At 44.8% G+C, this 24,646-nt stretch overlaps 1 protein-coding gene across 3 annotated transcripts in view; it reads right to left on the bottom strand.

Moving 5' to 3' along the window:
* FAM222B (family with sequence similarity 222 member B) overlaps positions 1 to 24,646 on the bottom strand; it is a 57,616-nt gene that overhangs the window by 31,374 nt on the left and 1,596 nt on the right. The window contains exon 1 of one of the 3 annotated variants that reach the window (XM_058445753.1): positions 19,872 to 20,145. The exons of 1 other annotated variant lie outside the window; for it this stretch is intronic. The gene's annotated coding sequence lies outside the window, so the exon portion shown is untranslated. Of the gene's footprint in view, positions 1 to 3,470; positions 4,606 to 19,871; positions 20,146 to 24,646 lie in introns of those variants that run through there. One more of the 3 variants, XM_058445752.1, reaches the window with a different exon arrangement.

Here is a 24,646-nt window from a genome sequence, read left to right as displayed (position 1 = left end):
TTTATTTATTTATTTATTTATTTATTTATTTATTTATTGAGACGGAGTCTCGCTCTGTCGCCCGGGCCGGAGAGCCGTGGCGCAATCTCGGCTCACTGCAAGCTCCGCCTCCGGGGTTCACGCCATTCTCCTGCTTCAGCCTCCCGAGTAGCTGGGACTACAGGCACCCGCCACCATGCCCAGCTAATTTTTTGTATTTTTAGTAGAGACGGGGTTTCACCATGTTAGCCAGGATGGTCCTGATCTCCTGACCTCGTGATCCGCCCTCCTCGGCCTCCCAAAGTGCTGGGATTACAGGCGTGAGCCACCATGCCCAGCCCCCACTGTATCTTATCTTCTCTTCTGTTATCTAGGGCTAGTTTGCCAATCTTGCCAAGGCAGATTATAAGGTAATACAGAAAGACAAGTTTGATACATTAATGCATTCTATTCCCTTTAGGCCCTTCCTTCTCCTCCCCTAGCCTGAGTATGGACCATGAGGAATCCTGATATGTAATAACCTTTGTCAAAGGCTTCTATATAGCCTTAGTGAAAATCAAAGCACTTACATTGCTTGTCACTGAGACTCACTATAACTTGAAGATTTATGGTTCACGCTCCACATGTCCAAGGAATTAGCAGGTTTCTGAAGCTAAAGGGTCTCTGAAAGCTCAAGAGACTGCTAAGCCTTAAAAGGGCCCAAGAATTGAGAGCTTAAAGGAAGAGGTGGAGCACCCCCTTCCACACCTGGCCGACCACAACTAGCTAATGAAATTTGGAATGCTGGGTCAATCTACAGGAAGGAAAAACAGATATACAGTCCCTGTTAGAATAATACTTTCATAGCTAGAGTAAACACACAGATAAAAAAAACATTCTGAAATTCACTTAAGGAAGTTCCTCATTTCAGGAACTCTCTGCAAAACAAATAAAAACTAATAAAGTAGTCTTTTTTTTTTTTGAGACGGAGTTTCGCTCTTGTTGCCCAGGCTGGAGTGCGATGGCACGATCTTGGCTCACCGCAACCTCCGCCTCCTGGGTTCAAGCGATTCTCCTGCCTCAGCCTCCCGAGTGGCTAGGATTACAGGACTGTGCCACCACACCCAGCTAATTTTGAATTTTTCGTAGAGACAGGGTTTCTCCATGTTGGTCAGGCTAGCTTCAAACTCCCAACCTCAGATGATCCGCCCACCTTGGCCTCCCAAAGTGCTGGGATTACAGGCGTGAGCCACCGCACCCAGCCTAAAGCAGTCCTTTAAACCTCTAAAGTGTTTAAGTACCACAACTCACTCAATGATCAGCAGAATTATTTGGCTCCCTTCTGTGGCCCTGAGAAATTCAATAGTCATTCAGAATTGCTTTTTTGTTTGTTTGTTTTTGAGACAGGGTCTCACTCTGTCATCCAGGCTGGAGTATGGTGGTGCAATCATAGCTCACTGCAACCTCAACTTCTAGGCTTAACGGATCTTCTTGCCTCAGCTTCCCGAGTAGCTGGGATTATGGGTGCACATCATTGCACGTGGCTTATTTTTTTGTTTTTTATAGAGATGGGTTTTTGCCATGTTGCCCAGGCTGGTCTGGAACTCATGAACTCAGGCAATCTGCCTGCCTCAGCCTCCCGAAGTGCTGGGATTACAGGCATGAGCCACCGCGTCTGACCTCAGTATTGTTATTTATCAAAGTGTGTAACTGCTTCTAACCTGTCAAATATGCATCTTATACCACATATTAAGTCCCACCAAACAAGGTCATTTAAGTCAACGTTATTTTAGCATTGAGTTAATCGGGAGGGAAAAATCCAATAAATATACATGTAACTCTAAAGATGCCCAAATAATTGTAATTTGCCCTCCCTTGTAAAATTAATTTACTTTTGTTTTTTGAGTCGGAGTCTCACTCTGTCATCCAGGCTGGAGTGCAGTGATGCAATATCAGCTTACTACAACCTCTGCCTCCCAGGTTCAAACGATTCTCCTGCCTCAGCCTCCAGAGTAGCTGGGATTACAGATGCCCGCCACCACGCCCGCCTGATTTTTGTATTTTTAGTTTAGTAGAGATGGGGTTTCACCATGTTAGCCAGGCTGGGCTTGAACTCCTGATTTCAGGTGATCTATCTGCCTGCCTGCCTTGGCCTCCCAAAGTACTGGGCTTACAGATATAAGCCATAGCACCCAGCCTTGCCTTTCTTTTATCTCAAAGATACCTCAAAAAAAAAAAAAAAGCTAACACCCCCAGACAAGTAATCTTATGGATAGTGGTAGAAAACAAAAGTTCAAAATTCTTCTATTACTGGTACACATCTTCTTCATTCTGTGTCCTTTTTTTTTTGAGATGGAGTCTCACTCTGTTGCCCAGGCTGGAGTGTGCAGTGGCGAGATCTCAGCTCACTGCACAACCTCTACCTCCCAGGTTCAAGCAACTCTCTGTCTCAGCCTCGCGAGTAGCTGGGATTACAGGCACCCACCACCACGCACGGCTTATTTTTTGTATTCTTAGTACACGTGGGGTTTCGCCATCTTAGCCAGGCTGGTCTTGAACTCCTGAACTCGTGATCCACCTGCCTCGGCCCCCCAAATTCCTGGGCTTATAGGCGTGAGCCGCCATGCCTGGCCCACTGTCCTCTTTAATTTCTTCTCTCTTTGGGACCTCCCTTACCAACTCAGTGTCCTTATCAACTTTTACCCAGTTCTATTAAGTCACTTCAATTGAATTAGAAATGGAAGCTACCCAAACAGAATGAGAAGAGTATTGGATGCAGTGATCGCTCCCACCCAATTGCAATGAGCCCAACAGGGCCTACTCTTGGTTTCTAAATACTGCATTTTCCATTGAAAGGAACCAAGGCTCCTTGGAGAATTGAATGAGACAGAGAAAGTACTAGATGAGTCTAATATATCTTATTGTGCAGGAAAGGAAGTGCTCAAAGAATAACAGTGAAATATCAAATGACAAAGAAGCCACAAGATGCTTAGTTGGTGAGGGAAACTCCAGAGAGAGAAGTTTACACAGTAGAAATTAGAGAAGACAGTGAGTGGGTACACTGGGTAAAGCAGGCATGTTACCAGAATACAATAGTTGTGAATTTTTCTTTTCTACCATTGCCTGTAAGGTGTTAGTTTGGGGAGTATCTATCTGTCAACCTATGGAAATAAAAGAATGGCAGATTATTTGGGCATCTTTATGATTAAACATATAATTTTTTTCTTGATTTACTGGCCAAATCGGGAATAATCTGAGCATCAAAATAAATAATAAAAGATGATATTTCATTGAATAAAACAAGAAATCATTAGTTCATACTAATGTAAACAAACTAATACATTGAAAGGCTGAAAAGGAATGGAATATTTGTATAGTTTCTAAGCCCTGTCTCCTAAAAATACTAATTACAAAGGGAAAATGAGCAACTTTACTTTGGAAAAGCCTAGCAAACACCACCTTAATCAAGTGATCAAACATTATCAGTAATGATACAAATCAAAAATCTGTACCTTTTGAAATCATGCAGTGAAGAACACAGCATCACTCCTGTGATATTCCTGTTGAAGATATGTTACCTAAATTAAACAGGAGGAACCACCAGACAAGTCCAAATTGAGGGACTTCTACAAAATAACTTAATAGCATCAAGGTTGTGAACATCAAAGAAGGCCTGAAGAAACTGTTCCAGACTGAAGAAGACTAAGACAACATGAAAAATAAATGCAATGTGTGATTCTCACCTGGATCCTTTGTGCTATAAAGCATATAACTGGTATAATAATAAGCAACATTTGAAGAGGATCTGATAATTATATGGAAGTAATGTGTCAGTTGATTTTGACAGTTGTATTGTGGTAAAGTTGGAGAATGCCCCTTGTTTATAGGAAATACTAAAGTATTCAGGGATGACGGAACATCAGGTCAGCAACACTCTCAAATGATTGAAAGAAAAAAAAATTATTTCTAGCATACTTACAACTGTTCTATATATTTCAAATTGTTTCAATTTTTTTTTTTTTTTTTTAAGAGATGGAGTCTCGCTCTGTTGCCCAGGCTGGAGTGCAGTGGTGAGATCCTGGCTCACTGCAAGCTCCGCCTCGCAGGTTCATGCCATTCTCCTGCCTGAGCCTCCTGAGTAGCTGGGACTACAGGTGCCCATCACCACGCCCAGCTAAATTTTTTTTGCATTTTTAGTAGAGATGGGGTTTCACTGTGTTAGCCAGGATGGTCTCGATCTCCTGACGTCGTGATCTGCCCGCCTCGGCCTCCCAAAAGCTGGGATTACAGGTGTGAGCCACTGTGCCTGGACAAATTTTTTTATTTTAAAAAATACAAGGTTGAAGTCTAGAAAGGGTGGGGTTGGAGATCAAAAAGAGGTGAGAGTGGTCTGTTAGCAACTATTCTCATTATCTTAATGGAGAAGACATCTCTAAATTGGTGAGTGTGCCACTGGGGTTCTTGCCACTTGGAATAGGTTACTTGTATCTTTCTGCCTCATCAACTTCCAATTTCTTCTCAACAGTTTTTTGAATAACATTTTCTCCAGTGCCTATACTTCAAATTATCTCCCTACTTCCACTCTATTCTGGGAATGCTTCCACTGTGAGCATTCATGGACTCCCTTATTCTAAAGATACAGAATAATTTCGCCATTGGAAAGCAAAAAAAAAAAAAAAAAAAAAAAAAAACCACCTATCCTGAGCCAGGTGCAGTGGCTTATGACTGCAATCCCAGCTCTTTGGGAGACTGAGTCAGGAGGATCACTTGAGCCCAGGAATTTTTTTTTTTTTTTTTTTTTTGAGACAGAGTCTAGGCTGGAGTGCAATCTTTGCCTAGGCTGGCGTGCGATCTCGGCTCACTACAACCTCCACTTTCTGGGTTCAAGTGATTCTCCTGTCTCAGTCTCCTGAGCAGCTGGGATTACAGGCACGTGTCACCACGCCCAGTTAATTTTTGTATTTTTAGTAGAGACTGGGTTTCACCATGTTGGCTAGGCTAGTCTCGAACTCCTGACCTCAGGTGATCTGCCTGCCTTTGCCTCCCAAAGTGCTGGGATTAAAGGTGTGACCCACCCATGCCTGGCCATGCTGAGGAATTTGAGACCACCCTGGATAGCAAAGTGAGACCATGTCTAAAAAAAATTAGCCAGGTGTAGGCCAGGCGCAGTGGCTCACGCCTGTAATCCCAGCACTTTGGGAGGCCAAGGCAGGCGGGTCACGAGGTCAGGAGATCGAGACCATCCTGGCTAACAGAGCGAAACCCCGTCTCTACTAAAAATACAAAAAAATTAGCTGGGCGTGATGGCGGGCGCCTGTAGTCCTAGCTACTCAGGAGGCTGAGGCAGGAAAAGGGTGTGAACCCGGGAGGTGGAGCTTGCAGTGAGCCGAGATCGCGCCACTGCAATCCCGCCTGGGTGACAGAGCAAGACTGTCTCAAAAAAAAAAAAAACTTAGCCAGTTGTGGTGGTGTGTGCCTGCAGTCCCAGCTACTTGGGAGTTAAGGTGGGAGAATCGCTTAAACCCAAGAGTTTGAGGCTTCAGTGAGCTGTGATCGTGCACTGCACTCCAGCCTGGGCGACAGAGCGAGACCCTGTCTCGAGAAAGAAGAAACAAACAAGTTGGGCGCAGTGGCTCACATCTGTAATCCTAGCACTTTGGGAGGGTGAGGTGGGTGGATCACCTGAGGTCAGGAGTTCAATACCACCCTGGGCAACATGGTGAAACCCCATCTCTATAAAAAATACAAAAATTAGGTGTGGTGGCATGTGCCTGTAATCCCAGTTACTCGGGAGGCCAAGGAATGAGACCTGCTTGAATCCAGGAGGTGGAAGTTGCAGTGAGCCAACATCACATCATTTCACTCCAGCCTGGGTGACAGAGCGAGGCCCTGTTTCAAAAAAAAAAGAAAAAGAAAAAAGAAAAGAAAGAAGAAACAAACAGAAAAGGAAATGTCTATCTTGAAGGAGGAGCTATTAATGATCCTCCCTTCTTCATACCTGACATTCACTACCATCTCTTTAACTGCCATGTTCACTTTTCATTTTTTTATCTTTTTTTTTTTTTGAGATGGAGTCTCGCTCTGTCGCCCAGGCTGGAGTGCAGTGGCGCAATCTCGGCTCACTGCAAGCTACGCCTCCCGGGTTCACGCCATTCTCCTGCCTCAGCCTCTCCGAGTAGCTGGGACTACAGGCGCCCGCCACCACGCCCGGCTAATTTTTTTGTATTTTTAGTAGAGACGGGGTTTCACCGTGGTCTCGATCTCCTGACCTCGTGATCCGCCCACCTCGGCCTCCCAAAGTGCTGGGATTACAAGTGTGAGCCACCACGCCCGGCCTTTTTTTTTTTAAGATAGGGTCTCACTCTGTTGTCCAGGCTTCATTCAGTGCAGTAGTATGACCACAATTGCAGCTTCGACCTCCTGGGCTCAATTGCTCCCACCTCAGTCTTCCCGAACCCCCACACCCCCACCCAACAGTTGGGACTGTATGTGCAAGCATACACCACCACATCTGGCTAATTTTAAAGTTTTTTGTAGAGACAGGGTCTCACTATGTTGCCCAGGCTGGTCTTGAACTCTTGGGCTCAAGCAATCCTCCTGTCTTGACTTCCCAAAGTGCTGGGATTGCAGTTGTGAGCCACCATGCCTACCCCATGTTCACATTTTAATAAGAGTTTTTCAAGGCCCTTCCTTCTAAACACACATCCAGAACCTCTTCAAGTGTCATGCAAACTCTCTTATATTTTAAAAGAAAGCCTTGTTATATCTTCCAGATTGTAACCATTTTGACATTCTTTCCTCACATCATCCAGAAAGTTTCAAATGACATCATAAACTTTGTCTCCAACTTCCTGAAAAGTACCCACTATAGCTAGCTTCTCCACTTTCACACCAACAGCAGCTGGCCAGCAGGGACTTGGCTATTCTATAGCAGAATGGTTTTCAGTAACAACCAATGAAAAGCTTTGTAGTACAAGGATGATGTTTATATACTCCCCCTTTCCTCTTCTTTCCTTGTTAGTGGGGCCTGGGAAGTTCTAGAGGTAGAACAAGTGTGTAAGGACCCTTCGGCTAGCAGCCATCAACTTATTCCCCTACTTTAAACAAACATTAACAAAAAATAGGCTCTTAAAATGCATTGTCATATTCTGTCATATTCAACCAATTTTTTTTTTTGAGACAGAGTTTCGCTCTTGTTGCCCAGACGGGGGTGCAATGGTGCGATATGGGCTCACTGCAAGCAACCTCCACCTCCCGGGTTCAAGCGATTCTCCTGCCTCAGCCTCCAAAGTAGCTAGGATTACAGCCATGCGCCACCACGCCTGGCTAAATTTTTTGCATTTTTAGTAGAGACAGGGTTTCTCCATGTTGGTCAGGCTGGCCTCAAACTCCCAAACTCAGGTGATCTGCCTGCCTCAGCCTCCCAAAGTGTTGGGATTACAGGCGTAAGCTACAGCTCCTGGCTCAACCAAATTTTTATGCAGCGAAGCCCACGAAGATATCCAAGGAAACTGATATACCCTTAGAAAGAGTACACAACAACAAAGGATATGAAGGCAGGCAACATCCAAAATGAAAACAGCAGCAAGTCACCTGCAAATCTAATAACAGTGCCAGCTGGAATCAACTTGTCTTTTGCTTTTTTTTTTTTTTTTTGAGACAGAGTCTTGCTCTGTCACCCAGGCTGGAGTGCAGTAGTGCGATCTGGCTCACTGCAACTTCCATCTCCCGGGTTCAAGCAATTCTCCTGTCTCAAGCCTCCCAAGTAGCTGGGACTACAAACACGTGCCACCACACCCGGGTAATTTTTGTATTTTTAGTAGAGACGGGGTTTCAACATGTAGGCCAGGTTGGTCTCAAACTCCTGACCTCAAATGATCTGCCCGCCTCAGCCTCCAAAAGTGCTGGGATTACAGGCATGAGCCACAGTGCCCGGCCTGTCTTCTGCATTTTAAAGAGATAAGATTTTGCTTATACCCACAACATTTTAAGAAATAACAAAAAATCCAAATAAAATTAAAATTTTAAAAATATTTTGCTTGTAAGTCCACTTTTCAGGGTAACCATCAAAGAACAATACTGACAGGAAAGTTTGAAGAAAGCAGAAGGGGACATACGAGTCTTCTTCAAGAAAGGCAAACTATGTCCCTTGTTTCTATCCCTCTTTATCCATCTTATAAGGGTTACTTCCAAAGATATGTAACTTTCTATTAAAATAACATACTAGCTGGGCATAGTGGCTCATGCCTGTAATCCCAGCACTTCAGGAGGCTGAGGTGGGCGGATCACTTGAGATCAGGAGTTTGAGACCAGCCTGGCCAACATGGTGAAACCCCATCTCTACTAAAAATACAAAAATTAGCCAGCTGTGGTGGCATGCGCCTGTAATCCCAGCTACTCGGGAGGCTGAGGCAGGAGAATCACGTGAACCAGGGAGGCCGAGATTGCAGTGAATCAAGATCACACCACTGCACTCCAGCCTGGGCAATAGAGTGAGACTCTGTTTTAAAAAAAAAACAAAAAAAACCCTAAAATTCCTATACAGCAAAAGAAATGTGTCCTCAGTGTCCTATTGATTTTCTTTTCTTTTTGAGACAGAGTCTTGCTCTGTTACCTAGCCTGGAGTACAGTGATGGGATCTCAGATCACGGCAACCTCTGCTTCAAGTGATTCTCCCACCTCAGCCTGCTGAGTAGATGGGATTACAGGCACATGCCACCATGCCCGGTTAACTTTTGTATTTTTAGTATAGACAGGGTTTCGCCGTGTTGGGCAGACTGGTCTCGAACTCCTGACCTCAAGTGATCCGCCCGCTTCGGCCTCCCAAAGTGCTGAGATTACAGGTGTAAGCCACCGCACCCAGACTTCTTTTGTTTTTGAGACAGCATCTCACTCTGTTGCCCGGGCTGGAGCACAGTGATGCAATCACTGCAGCCTCGACTTCCGGGCTCAGGTGATTTTCCCACCACAGCCTCCTGGGCATCTGGGACTACAGACATGTGCCACCACATCCAGCTAATTTTTAAAATATTTTTTGTAGAGAAGGAGTTTCACCATGTTTCCCAGGCTGGTCTCAAACTCCTGGGTTTAGGCAATCCACCTTGTCCCCCCAAAATGCTGGGATTACAGGCATTGGATTACAGCCAATGTCCTACTGATTTTTAAAGTGTCCAAACCAAGTTTTCTTTTGCACTTAGAATTTAAAACGCAATCAGAAAACCAGACTGTACCTTGCCAATTACTATAATCTTAAAATTAGCATATATTGCTATGAATGACATTTAGTTATATATCAGTCTATTCTCCTATGATAAGCAACAGTGAACTCAAGGGTATGATCTCAGAATGTAAAAAGCCATTAAGACTGCTCCTAATAGGCCGGGCGCGGTGGCTCACGCTTGTAATCCCAGCACTTTGGGAGGCCGAGGCGGGCGGATCACGAGGTCAGGAGATCGAGACCAGGGTGAAACCCCGTCTCTACTAAAAATACAAAAAATTAGCCGGGCGTGGTGGCGGGTGCCTGTAGTCCCAGCTACTCGGAGAGGCTGAGGCAGGAGAATGGCGTGAACCCGGGAGGCGGAGCTTGCAGTGAGCCGAGATTGCGCCACTGCACTCCAGCCTGGGCGACAGAGTGAGACTCCGTCTCAAAAAAAAAAAAAGAAAAGAAAGTGGACCCAACACCTTTCAGAATAATTGTGAGGATTAAATGAGATGGTATTTGTGAAGTAGTTAGTACACTGCCTGTGCTTGATGGCAGTTATTAACTATTATTTGCTAATGTCAGACTTCTGTGAAAACCATGGGGAAATAAGGATAGGTTTTAAGGCAAGTAACATTATCAGATGTCTATTTAGAATAAATCTTCTGGAAGTATGAAAGAAAAACGGGAAATGGTAGAAGCCAGATAAGTGGCTATTGCCTTTTTTTTTTTTTTGAGACAAGGGTCTCACTCTGTCACCCAGGCTAGAGTACAATGGTGCGATCTCAGCTCACTGCAACCTTCGCGTCCTGGGCTTCAGCGATTCTCTAGCCTCAGTCTCCCAAGTAGCTAGGATTACAGGCATGAGTCACCACACCCAGCTAATTTTTGTATTTTTAGTAGAGATGGGGTTTTGTTGTTGGCTGGTCTTGAACTCCTGGCCTCAACTGATCTGCCCACCTCGGCTTCCTAAAGTGCTGGGATTACAGACGTGAGCCACAGCACCTGGCTGGCTATTGCGATTTTGAGGTGAGATGATGAAAATCTTAAATGAGGATGTCATAAAAGGGCTATCATATAAAGGAGGAAGCAGATCTGTCTCTGAGCTCCAGAGATAAAAAATAAGTTAATAAAGTTTTTGAAGAAGGGCAATTTTAAGTGAACATAAAGAACAATTTGATCTTGTTCAACAGCAATAAATACTGAAGCAAAAGCAATTATCACTCATCAGGAATTATGGAAAAGGGTTTTTTTCAGTAGCTAAGAATTTGGACTAGATGACCACTAGAATCAACTTTTAGAGTCTATGATTCCAAATCATTTTAAAAAGGTGGTTTTTGTAAGGTCATTAACAATATCTTACATTTGTAGGGAGTTTTACAATTTTCAAAGTGCTTTTTCATGTGATTCTCTCTCCATCTTCTCAAGATGTCCTTTGAGATAGTTTGGGTATGTATCATTAGCCCCATTTTCACATATAAAGAAACTAGAAACTGGCCAGCCATCACAGCTCATGCCTGTAATCCCAGAAATTTAGGAAGCTGAGGCAGGAGGACTGCTTGAGCCCAAGAGCAAGACCAGCCTGGACAACATAGGGGGACCCCATCTCTACAAAAACAACAACAACAAAAAAAAATTAGCCAGGTGTGGTAGTGTGCACCTTTGGTCCCAGCTCCACAGGAGGCTGAGATGGGAGGATCACTTGAGCCCCAGGGGTTGAGGCTGCAAGGAGCCATGATTATACCATTGCACTCCAGCCTGGGTGACAGTGAGACCCTGTCCCCAGCCATACAAAAAGAGTGATAAACGCTATGAAAAAATATGAAAAATAAACAGGTCAGGCGTGGTGGTTCACACTGGTAATCTCAACACTCTGGGAGGCTGAGGTGAGCAGACTGCAGGAGTTTGAGACCAGCCTGGCAAGAGCAAAACCTACTAAAAATACAAACAATTAGCTGGGTGTGATGGCGTGCACCTACAATCTCACCTACTTGGAAGGCTGAGGTGAGAGAATCACCTAAGCCCAGGAGGTTGAGGCTGCAGTGAGCCAAGATCATGCCACTGCACTCCAGCCCGGGCAACCAGAATAAGACCCTGTCTCAAAAATAATAATAATAATAAATTAAATAAAGCAGTGTAAGGAAATAGAAAGTACTGGATAGGATAGTAATTTTAAACAGCATAGAGCAATCCTCGATAAGAAACTACAGTTTCTCCATGGTTTACCTGTTAGTTTCAGTGCAAGACAGCAGCACAGCTTTTAATTAGGTAATTTTTTAAAAAGCACTTAACCATAACTAATACAGTTTTTGTTTTCTCATGTGAAGTTTAATACTTAGGCACTTACACCTTTTTTTTTTTTTTTTGAAACAGAGTCTTGCTCTGTTGCCCAGACTGGAGTGCAGTGGTGCGATCTCGGCTCACTGCAAGCTCCACCTCCACGGTTCACGCTATTCTCCTGCCTCAGCCTCCTGAGTAGCGCCACTACGACCGGCTAATTTTTTGTATTTTTAGTAGAGACAGGGTTTCACCGTGTTAGCCAGGATAGTCTCGATCTCCTGACCTCGTGATCCACCTGCCTCGGCCTCCCAAAGTGCTGGGATTACAGGTGTGAGCCACCGCACTAGGCCACTTGCACCTTTAATAAAAAGCAATTTATCAACTTGTTTTCAAGACTGGAATCCTGTTTTTGTTTTGTTTTGTTTTTTGAGATGGAGTCTCACTCTGTTGCCAGGCTGGAGGGCAGTGGCACGATATTGGCTCACTGCAACCTCCGCCTCCCGGGTTCAAGCGATTCTCCTGCCTCAGCCTCCGAAGTAGCTGGGACTACAGGCGCATACCACCATGCCCAGCTAATTGTTGTATTTTTAGTAAAGATGGGGTTTCACCATGTTGACCAGGATAGTGTCGATCTCTTGACCTCATGATCCACCCACCTCAGCCTCCCAAAGTGCTGGGATTACAGGCGTGAGCCACCACGACTGGCCTCTTGTTTTTGTAACACAGAAAAACTTTTTTTTTTTTTTTTTGAGACCGAGTCTCGCTCTGTTGCCCAAGCTGGAGTGCAGTGGCCCGATCTCGGCTCACTGCAACCTCTGCCTCCTGGGTTCAAGCGATTCTCCTGCCTCAGCCCCCCAAGTAGCTGGGACTACAGGCGCCTGCCACCACGCCCGGCTAATTTTTTTTTTTTGTATTTTTAGTAGAGACGGGGTTTCACAGTGTTTGCCAGGATGGTCTCAATCTCCTGACCTCGTGATCCGCCCACCTCGGCCTACCAAAGTGCTGGGATTACAGGCGTGAGCCACTGGGCCCGGCCGATTTCTTTTATTTTTAGTAGAGAGGGGGTTTCACCATGTTAGCCAGGATGGAAAAACTTTTTTTTTGATATGGAGTATGGCTCTGTTGCCCAGGCTGGAGTGCAGTGGTGCAATCTCGGCTGCAATCTTCACCTCCCGGGTTCAAGCGATTATCCTGCCTCAGCCTCCCAAGTAGCTGGGACTACAGGCGCCCGCCAGCATGCCCAGCTAATTTTTTGTATTTTTAGTAGAGATGGGGTTTCCATATTAGCCAGGATGGTCTCAATCTCCTGACCTCGTAATCCGCCCGCCTCGGCCTCCCAAAATGCTGGGATTACAGGCGTGAGCCACCGCGCCCGGCCAAAACTTTCTTTTTTTAAGAGACAGGGCTCGCTCTGTCACCCAGGCTTCAGTGCAGTTGCACCACTATAGCTCACTGCAGCCTCAAACTCATAGGCTCAAGTGATCCTCCTGCCTCAATCTCCTGAGTAAGCTGAGACTACAGGTGATTGCCACCACACTCTGGTAATTATTTTATTTTTTGTAGAAACAAGATCTCGGTTGTTGCCCAGGCTGGTCTTGAACTCCTAGGCTCAGGAGGTCCTCCTGCCTTGGCCTCCCAAAGTTCTGGGATTATAGGTGTGAGTTACCACACCTGGCAAGAAAGGCTCTTTAAACAATAATAAAACAAAGTAATGCAAACTTCCACACATACCAAAGACTGCTGTTGTATGCAACTATGACTTTGATAAAGACTGGCATTTCTCTGGTTGAGCAATGATACTTTTTTTTTGAGACGGAGTTTCACTCTTGTTGCCCATGCTGGAGTGCCATGGCGCAATCTCGGCTCACGGCAACCTCCGCCTCCTGTGATCAAGCAGTTCTCCCGCCTCAGCTTCCCAAGTAGCTGGGATTACAGACATGAGCCACCACACCTGGCTAATTTTGTATTTTTCATACACGGGGTTTCTCCATGTTGGTCAGGCTGGTCTCGAACTCCCGATCTCAGGTGATCTGCGCACCTTGGCCTCCCAAAGTGCTGGGATAACAGGTGTGAGCCACCGCGTCCGGCCTATTATACTTTCTTAACTAGTTGTGAGGAACTGAAAGATGAGCAGATGTGGACAGATGTGAGGTGGAGGGAGTTGGTATAAACAATTTTAGAGAGCTATTAAAATTGATGTGCAGGCTGAAGTGGCATAAGCTTCTTACTTCTAGGCGCACTAAGGAACAATTTCTCCCAAAATATACTATCACTGATAAGAATGACACATTTCAGTTGGGACACTTGTTCAGCTTGGAGAAGAGGCAAAAATAAAAATATATCTGGCTGAAAAAGCTGCCTTTTCCAACTTAATTTTGCCAGAGACTATGGAAATAGTCAAAGGACTTTTCTTAAAATGAAAGGTTCTTTTTGTCTCTCTGGAGAAAAGTTCTAACAGAGTATCACTCTCCAACTGCACCATACCTCACTAAATATAGCCCAAATATTAAAATATTTTGTAAAGCACTTTAGTGAACGCACAGTAATACCCGGCAAGACAAGTTAAAACTAAGATGTGGATTCTTCATTAAGCTACTAGTTCCACATTTTGTTGAAAAAAAAAAAAAAAAAAAAAAGTTGGCCAAGCATGGTGGCTCACGCCTGTAATCCTAGCACTTTGGGAGGCCAAGGCAGGTGGATCACGAGGTCAGGGGTTCGAGACCAGCCTGACCAACATGGTGAAACCCCGTCTCTACTAAAAATATAAAAATTAGCTGGGCGTGGTGGTGGGCGCCTGTAATCCCAGCTACTCAGGAGGCTGAGGCAGGAGAATTGCTTGAACCTGGGAGGCGGAGGTTGCAGTGAGCTGAGATCGCGCCACTGCACTCCAGCTTGGACGACAGAGCGAGACACCGTCTCAAAGAAAAAAAAAAAAAAAGGCTGGGTGCGGTGGCTCACGCCTGTAATCCCAGCACTTTGGGAGGCCGAGGCGGGTGGATCACGAGGTCAGGAGATCGAGACCATCCTGGCTAACACAATGAAACCCCGTCTCTACTAAAAATACAAAAAAAATTAGCTGGGTGAGGTGGCGGGCACCTGTAGTCCCAGTTACTCGGGAGGCTGAGGCAGGAGAATGGCGTGAACCCCGGGGGGCAGAGCCTGCAGTGAGCTGAGATCGTGCCACTGCACTTCAGCCTGGGTGACAGCGAGACTCTGTCTCAAAAAAAAAAAAAACCAAAAGAAAAAAGAAAAAAAAAGTTCTGGGAGACTAAGATAAGCAACAGCCAAACCAGTACCTTAACAGCTACAAAATTAATGTCTTCATAATAGTAAAACAGGCTGGGCGTGGTGGCTCACGCCTGTAATCCCAGCACTTTGGGAGCACTTTACTACTACTATTATTATTATTATTATTCTAGTAAAACCATTCCCAGCTGAATAGCTGGGTAATGCAGAGGGTCCATACAGGAACCCAGTAAATGGGACTTTTCCATCCTAATTTAGGATGAGCTGTCTTCAACTTCTCACAGTCTTGATACATCTTTCCTTTTAAAGTAGATTAAGTCCTATCCTTTACATAGTAAGAATGAAGATAAATAAAATGCCAGTGGTAGAAGTGCTTAGCTTTTGGAAGGAAGTAAATCTTAAGTTATGACTAATAATGCTTATGCTTCTCCTTTGAAGCAACACAAATGTTGTCTAAATCATCTCAATTCTGCAAGTGGCATAAAATCTGATTTTTATTCCGTTCAGCAACTGATCCTCAAAAACACTTTGCTGAATGCAAAAAAAAGAAAAAGAAAAAAAAGTGATTGTTCAGGTAATATCTTCCCAGCAAACAGCACTTAAAGAAACCCCCAGCTTTTTTTTTTTTTTTTTTTTTTTTTTTGAGACGGAGTCTTACTCTGTGGCCCAGGTGCAACGGTGTGATCGGCAATAGGGCAATCTCGGCTCACTGCAACCTCTGCCTCCCAGGTTCAAGCAATTCTCCTGCTTCAGCCTCCCGAGTAGCTGGGATTACAAGTGTCTGCCACCACACCCTGCTAATTTTTGTATTTTTAGTAGAGATAAGGTTTCACCATGTTGGCCTGGCTGGTCTCAAACTCCTGACCTCAAGTGATCCACCTGCCTCGGCCTCCCAAAGTTCTGGGATTATAGGCATGAGCCACTGCACCCGGCCAGAAACCCCCAGCTTTAAAGTGATGACTGCTTTCCAATTTGGGCCCAGCAGAATGGCTCCTGCAAAGGGTGGTAAGAAGAAAGGCTGTTCTGCCATCAACCAGGTGGTAACCCAAGAATACACTATTGAGATTCACAAGTGCATTCATGGAGTGAGCTTCTAAGAAGCAAGCCCCTCAGGCACTCAAAGAGATCTGGAAATTTGCCATGAGGGAGATGAGGACCCCAGATGCACACACTGATAGCAGGCTCAACAAAGCTGTCTGGGCCAAAGGAATAAGGAATGTCTCACACAGTGTATCCCTGTGTGGTTGTCCAGAAAATGTAATAAAGATTCACTAAAACAAGCTCTATACTTTGGTTACTTATGTACCTGTTACCACTTTCAAAATCTACAGACACTCAATGTGGATAAGAACTAACCACTGGTCATCAAATAAAATTATACAACTGCAAAAACAACAAAAAAGTGATGACAGTACTACTTTCATCACACACTGACTATTCTAAATGGACTTCATTTCAGCCAACAGCTCTGATTATTAGCAAGTATTGCCCAGTGTTAGAACACTTTGCTGTGGTAAGAGGAGAGGTTTGTTTCTTTGCTTTTTCTTTTTTTTTTTGAGAGAGAGAGTCCCACTCTGTCGCCCAGGCTGGAGTACAGTGGTGCAATCTTGGCTCACTGCAACCTCCACCCCCCAAGTTCAAGCAATTCTCCTGCCTTAGCCTCCTGAGTAACTGGGATTACAGGTGCATGCCACCACGCCCGGCTAATTTTTGAATTTTAGTAGAGACAGTGTTTCACCAGGTTGGCCAGGCTGGTCTCGAATGCCTGACATCAAGTCATCTGCCCACCTTGGCCTCCCAAAGTGCTGAGATTACAGGCATGAGCCACCATACCCAGGTTCTTCTTTTTTCTTTTTAGAGACACGGTCTTGCTCTCTCACCCTGGCTGGAGTGCAGTGGCATGATAGCAGCTCAATGCAGCCTCGAACTCCTGGGCTCAAGGGATCTTTCCATCTCAGCCTCCCAAGTAGCTGGGAGTACAGGCACACATCACCACACCCACCTAATTTTTTTTACAGAGAGACAGGGTCTCACCATCTTGCCTGGGCTGGTCTCGAACTCCTGGGCTCAAGCAATCCTCCTGCCTCAGTCTCCCAGTGTTGGGATTACAGGCGTGAGCCACTGCGTCTGGCTGCAGTTTGTTTCTTTGGCTTAGCTACCAACAGCTCACCCACATATGATGAATAATTTACATATACTATGGGGTCAGAAGACACCAACAAAGAAGACATTTCGGCCAGGTGCGGTGGCTCACGCCTATAATCCCAGCACTTTGGGAGGCCGAGGCGGGTGGATCAAGAGGTCAGGAGTTCAAGACCAGCCTCGCCAAGATGGTGAAACCCCGTCTCTACTAAAAAAAATACAAAAAAATTAGCTGGGTGTGGTAGCAGGTGCCTGTAATCCCAGCTACTTGGGAGGCTGAGGCAGAGAACTGCTTGAACCTGGGAGGTGGAGGATGCAGTAAGCCGAGATCGTGCCACTGCACTCCAGCCTGGGTGACAGAGCAAGACTACGTCTCAAAAAAAAAACAAAAAACAAACAAAAACGACATTTCAGTATCAAAAGCTAGTTTACGTAGGACTTACTTGAAAGATTTTAATTCTCCATAGCACCTCAGTGTGATTAAGTAACAAAGGTCAGGTCTCTTTGGGAACCAGGACATCTATCTTCTCCTACCCTTGGCAATCAGAGCTCCTAGTTCTTAGGCCTTTGGCCTCAGACTGAATGACACCACCAGGTTTCCTGGTTCTCGGGCTTGCAGACAGCATATTATGGAACTTCTCAGCCTCCATAACTCAATGAGCCAAGTCCTAATCCCCTCTTATATTTACCCTACTGGTTCTGTTTCTCTGGAGAATGCTAATACAAATTTTTTTTTTTTCAGGCACAGTCTCGCTCTGTTGCCAGGCTAGAGTGCAGTGGCGCGATCTCGGCTCACCGCAACCTCCACCTCTCAGGGTCAAGCGATTCTCCTGCCTCAGCCTCCCGAGTAGCTGAGACTACAGGCACGCGCCACCACGCCCAGCTAATTTTTGTATTTTTTAGTAGAGATGGGGTTTCACTATGTTGGCCAGGATGGTCTCGATCTCTTGACCTTGTGATCCACCCACCTCGGCCTCCCAAAGTGCTGGGATTACAGGCATGAGCCACCATGCCCAGCCTCTAATACAGATTTTATATTTAGTATTAAATAAAACAAACTGTCCCAAGGATACTACATTAAGCTGAATTTTTCTAGGTCCAGTACTGAGCTATATACTACTTTTGATGATTAAGAAACTAAGTGCAGGCCGGGCGTGGTGGCTCACGCCTATAATCGAGCACTCTGGGAGGCCAAGGCGGGTGGATCACGAGGTCAGGATACCAAGACCATCCTGGCTAACACAGTGAAACCCCGTCTCTACTAAAAATACAAAAACAAAATTAGCCAGGCGTGGTGGCGGGCGCCTGTAGTCCCAGCTACTCGGTAGGCTGAGGCAGGGGAATGGTGTGAACCCCACTGGCAGAGCTTGCAGTGAGCCGAGATCGCGCCACTGCACTCCAGCCTGGGCGACAGAGCGAGACTCCGTCTCAGGAAAAAAAAAAAAAAGAAAGAAACTAAGTGTAATCTGAGCACGATAGCTCATGGTTCTAATCCCAGCACTGGGGAGGCCAAGGTGGGAGGATTGTTGGAGCCCAGGAGTTTGGGACCAACCTGGACAACATAGGGAGACCTCGTCTCTACAAAAAATGAAAAAATTAGCCAGGCATGATGACGCAAACCTGTGGTCCCACCTACTCAAGAGGCTGAGGTGGGCCAGGCATGGTGGCTAACACCTGTAATCCCAGCATTTTGGGAGGCCATGGCCGAGGGGTAGAGACTGCAATGAGCTGTGATCACACTATATTCCAACCTGGATGACACAGTGAGAACCTGTCTCAAAAAAAAAGAAAGAGAAACACAAAAAAGTGGGATCTCTGTCTCAAAACAAAACTAAGTGTAATACAAGTTCTTGGCTATCTTGCCTGCTGCTTAGTTGAATGACCAAAGAAAAAAACAAATTTTTCAGTAGTCTGTATGCCTAGAAAATCTCAGTTAAAAATCAGAGGAAGTTAAAGCTATTGCCTAAAAATGTGCCCTTGAGGCAGGGCACAGTGGCTCACGCCTGTAATCCCAGCACTTTGGGAGGTGGAGGCGGGCGGATCACCTGAGGTCGGGAGTTCAAGACCAGCCTGACCAACATGGAGAAACCCCATCTCTACTAAAAATACAAAAGTAGCTGGGCACATAGTGCATGTGGTGGCACACGCATATAATCCCAGCTACTTGGGAGGCTGAGACAGGAGAATCGCTTGAACCTGGGAGGTGGACATTGCGGTGAGCCAAGATCGTGCCATTGCACTCCAACCTAGGCAACAAGAGTGAAACTCTATCTTAAAAAAAAAAAAAGTGTCCTTGAGAATATCTTTGGATTGATTTCACCTGTCTATACTTTGCCTGCTTGCCCTTTTGTGTGTATAATCAATAACAGACTTTTCAAAGATCAGGAATGAACTTTTGTTTTTTCCACTTTTTGGTCTCTGGGAATCTAAGGAATGAACTCTTAACCAGAGTCTTGCCCATATCTTGGTAAAGATGCCCTCTGCTCTTTTCAGTTAGGCTGCAATGTAACAAACTCAGTCCACGACTGAATTTAATTTAACCAGCCCAGTATTTCCTTCCTGGGATCCACCAGCACCAAATACAATAAAACTTCAATTTGGAAGTCGGGCACCACGGTGCACACCTGTAGTCCCAGCTATTTCGGAGGCTGGATCAGGGGTACTGCTTGAGTCCGGGAGTTCAAGGCCAGCCTGGGCAATATAATTGGGATGGCACCCTGTCTCAAAACAAAACAAAATAAAATCACCTTCAAGTTGGTCTTTTCTTACCAACTTTATTTTTTCTTTCTCCAATACCTCATCTTGAGCGTTCTTCTTTTGATTAATAATAGCATACTGGTGTTTGGATTCCCTTCACAACCAGAAAGATAAAAAAAGCCTCTCAGGGTAGAGATAGGAAAACTTCAAATCATTTCAAATAGGGTTCCTGCAATTTCTTGGAGAAAATAATAAGCTATATTAGAAATTCAGAGAAAGGAAGAATTCAGAGACCTTGGCTCTCGGTCTGGCTTCACTACCAAATCACTTAAGTTATTTAGATACTCACAGGGTAGCCGGGCGTGGTGGCTCACGCCTGTAATCCCAGCACTTTGGGAGGCCTAGGCGGGCGGATCACGAGGTCAGGAGATCGAGACCATCCTGGCTAACGCGGTGAAACCCCGTCTGTACTAAAAATACAAAAAAAATTAGCCGTATGTGGTGGCAGGCGCCTGTAGTCCCAGCTACTCGGGAGGCTGAGGTAGGAGAATGGCGTGATCCCAGGAGGCGGAGCTTGCAGTGAGCCGAGATCGCGCCACTGTACTCCAGCCTGGGCAAGAGAGCAAGACTCCATCTCAAAAAAAAAAAAAGATAATCACAGGGCATTAGTTTTCCCTACTTCAGAGAAATGCTGAGACCAATGTTCATTTAATTCACTGGATAAAAACTATCCAAAAGTAAGAGTATTTATCTTTTTTTTTCTTTTAGATGGAATTTCATTCTTGTTGCCTAGGCTGGAGTGCAACGGCACTATCTCGACTCACTGCAACCTCCACCTCCTGGGTTCAAGCGATTCTCCTGCCTGGGCTTCCCAAGTAGCTGGGATTATAGGCATGCACCACCACATCCAGCTAATTTTATATTTTTAATAGAGATGAGGTTTCTCCATGTTGGTCAAGCTGGTGTCGAACTCCCGAACTCAGGTGATCCGCCTGCCTCAGCTTCCCAAAGTGCTGAGATTACAGGCGTGAGCCACCGCGCATGGCAAATATTTATCTTAATACTGGAAATGATTCTTGGGCTGAAGAAACGCTTGTTTTTTTGTGTGTGGTTTTTTGTTTTGTTTGTTTTGCTTTTATGTGGAGTCTCACTCTGTCACCCAGGCTGGAGTGCAGTCCAACGATCTCAGCTCACTGCAACCCCCACCTCCTGGGTTCAAGCAATTCTCCTGCCTCAGCCTCCTGAGTAACTGGAATTACAGGCCTGCGCCACCACGCTCAGCTAATTTTCATATTTTTAGTAGAGATGAGGTTTCACCATGTTGGTCAGGCTGGTCTTGAACTCCTGGTCTCCAGTGATCCGTCCACCTCAGCCTCCTGAAGTGTTGGGATTACAGGCACGAGCCACCGCATCTGGCCCAAACTCTTGTTCTTAACCTTTTGTGAGACGTTTTATATATTTACAGATCATGAAATCTCTAATGAAGTAAACTTCTAAGATCTGACTAAACAAAAGGACCATCAAGTGTTCACAGAATGCTAACATATAGAACAAAGTTTAAAGAAGATACAAAGGCCTGGATTCTAAAAAATAAATGAATAATTCACATGTCTGGCTTAAAACAAACAAAAAGATAGATTAAAAGTTTGTATCGGAAAGGTACCTTTGTTTTGAATGGTTTTAACAATCTCGTAACTCCTGCAGTATCAAATACAGTCTGGGTAATTAATTCAGTGGACTCTTTCCCTTTTACTGCCAGACTGAACAGCTCTGAGGATAATCTCCCTCACTCTCCCAGGGCTCAGTTGGAAGATTCATTATTTATGCCCTCAATTGTTTACTCTGTCCTATTTTTCCACATGTCCAGCAGGCCCAAGAGCCGTGTTACCACTGGCCTGTTTCCAAAATGAATGCATTACTCATTGCCCTATTAGTTACAAAACCAAAATAATCAAACACGGTGGTGTCTTAACGTTGGAAAGCAACCCCACCAACCATTTGATCTAGGAGAGAAATTAATAACACCAGCCCAAATTACCAAAAGCTAAATTGTCCTGGATGAAGAGAGATCCATACATCATTCTAGTCCTTTACTTTGAGCCACTGAACAACATACGTGCATATCCAACAAGGATTCTTAAAGGACAGTATCATTAGAAAGACAGCTCTGGCCTTCACTGAGAGCAGACTGTAAACTACTAAGGGTTAAACTGATTGAGATAAAATTTGCCTAGCAACCATTCTTTAGGAAGAGTTCAGTAACTCACCAACAATAAATTCTACATCCTCATCTGACTGGTAAACAGATTATAGACTCCACCAAGTCCTCTACTTTCAGGATTCAGACTCATAGCAAACCAACTGCCTCAAAAGATTCAGCTTCCAAGAGTCAAACCCTGGGGGAGGGGATTGTGCTTAAACACACAAAATATTGTCTCTGACACCTGACTGGAAAAGCTGAAAAGCTAAAAACTACCATCACCCACATCTCCATATGAATGCATCCATTGTTCTAAATAAGTCTCTGACAATTGAGTGAGCATTCTCAGAGTCTCCTTTGCCTCTAATATTTTCTCACCTAGAGTAAGCTTTTCCCAATTCAAACCTTACAACACTCAAGCTGATTATTCTGAGAATCAAGCAATGCCAAGGGCCCAATATTTTTCTTTCACCTTCTCAAGGGGATCATTTTATACTTCTGATGTGAACAGGGGATTAGTCTCGAGTCTCCCTTTAGAGAGAACATAGAGGCCTTTTTCTTAACACATTCCAACCCGTGACTCACAGAAATAAGCAGGATGGGCCGGGCATGGTGGCTCACGCCTGTAATCCCAGCACTGTGGGAGGCCGAGGCAGGTGGATCACCTGAGGTCAGTTCGAGACCACCCTGGCCAACATGGTGAAACCCTGTCTCTACCGAAAATACAAAAATTAGCCAGGCGTGGTGGTGCATGTCTGTAGTCCCAGCTACTCAGGAGGCTGAGGCAGGAGAATTGCTTGAACCTGGGAGGCAGAGGCTGCAGTGAGCAGAGATTGTGCCACTGCACTCCAGCCTGGGTGACAGAGCGAGACTCCATCTCAAAAAAAAAAAGAAAGAGAGAAATGAAATAAGCAGGATGGATAAAAACAGACTGCTAAAGAAAATTAAATCAATTGCTTTAACCTCAACCAGCACTATGCCCCCTCAACCTAAGAGATTATGGCTTTCTATAATTGTTTCCTTGCAGATGACCAAATTCCAGGATTTCCATGCCCCTTAAATGATATTTGAACATCAGTGCAAATACATTTATGATTAGTTCTATATATAGTCTTCTGTCTCCTGGGAAAATTCTTTCAGGAACCCCTAACTATTGCACCATGCAAAATAGTGATCACACAAATCAGTCAAGAAAATAGAAATATCGGGCGTGGAGGGGTGCAGTGGCTCACACCTTAATCCCAACACTTTGGGAGGCCTCTGGGAGGGCTGCTTGAGGCCAGGAGATTGAGACCAACCTGGGCAACAGAGCCAGACCCTATTTTCTATAAAACATAAAAATTAAAAAATAGTAATATAAAAAAGTGAGTGAAGTATAACTTTATAAAGCTGTACTTAACTGCTCACCCATGGGTAGAGAACTTAAAAACCACCTAGATATCAAATAGAAGGGCAACTTGTTTTTTTGACAGAAGCAAGTTGAAATTGTACAGCCTCCAACTGTTTTTTTTTTTTGTTTTTTTGTTTTTGTTTTTTTTTTTGAGACAGGGTCTCACTCTGTCACCCAGGCTGGAGTGCAGTGGTACAACCTTGGCTCACTGCAACCTCCGCCTCCCGGGTTCCAGCAATTCTCCCACCTCAGCCTCCCAAGCAGCTGGGACTACAGGAGTGCATCACCACGCCCAGCTAATTTTTTTATGTTTTGGTAGAGATGGGGTTTTCACCATGTTGGTCTTTAACTTCTGACCTCAAGTGATCCACCCACCTGAGCCTCCGAAAATGCTGGGATTACAGGAGCAAGCCATTGCACCCCGCCTTCCAATTGGTTTTTTTGGTCACTTCCCCAGCTTCCTATACCTTAGACATCAAAGCGCACTTTGTTTTATATGCTAGCTAACTTTGTTTTATATACTAGCTAACTGTAAAGGCTTCAATCACTGATTTTTAACAGTTCACTCTCAGTACCAAGTTAACTAAGTCAACATCTGGGGGATCCCCTTTCCCTCCCAATTTAAATACAACTCATGGAGCCTTAAAGGACAAGTGAGTAATAAAGTAAAAACCCAAAACTTGACACAGATTACTGTGAATCTACTTTTTAGTAACATGTCTATTCTAAGGTACTTGAAATCTTATTTTTAAAAAAGGTAAAGTAAGCTTCCTAATCCCTATTACTTTCCACAGCTGAAATGGTTTCCTATCCCATTATCCCTATTTTTTATAATACTTGCTTTCATCCCAAATTGCTACTAATTGTTTAGAGATCTAATAAATCAATGCAAAGAAAAAAATCACTAATCTAGCCAAAACTGTAAGACAGCTCCAGTGTATCAATTCTGTCTTCAAAAGTGGACCCCAGTTACAACAATCGTGGGAAACTGAACCCATATTACATAAACTCTGAACCATTTTAATTAATATTTATCAAAGTGTTGCCAAAAAAAAAAAAAATTCATCCCTTCTGGTACTGTAGCTCTTTGCTAATCAACATTAAGATAAACCTGGTCCAAACACGTTTCGTTGAAAATGCCCATTTAGGCCGGGCGCGGTGGCTCACGCCTGTAATCCCAGCACTTTGGGAGGCCGAGGTGGGCGGATCACGAGGTCAGGAGATCGAGACCATCCTGGCTAACACGGTGAAACCCCGTCTCTACTAAAAATACAAAAAATGAGCCAGGTGTGGTGGCAGGCCCCTGTAGTCCCAACTACTCGGGGAGGCTGAGGCAGGACATGGCGTGAACCCGGGAGGCGGAGCTCGCAGTGAGCCGAGATCGCGCCACTGCACTCCAGCCTGGGCGACAGAGCAAGACTCGGTCTCAAAAAAAAAAGAAAGAAAATGCCCACTTAAAGCAAGTGTGCTGTGGACATTGCTACCCAACACACACACACACACACACACACACACACACACACACACACACACA

This window comes from Hylobates moloch, unplaced genomic scaffold (genome assembly GCF_009828535.3).
Source record: "Hylobates moloch isolate HMO894 unplaced genomic scaffold, HMol_V3 SCAFFOLD_10, whole genome shotgun sequence".
Lineage (NCBI taxonomy): Eukaryota > Metazoa > Chordata > Mammalia > Primates > Hylobatidae > Hylobates > Hylobates moloch.
The sequence above is the reverse complement of the archived record's forward strand: the minus strand, read 5'-3'. Positions and strand labels throughout refer to the sequence as shown.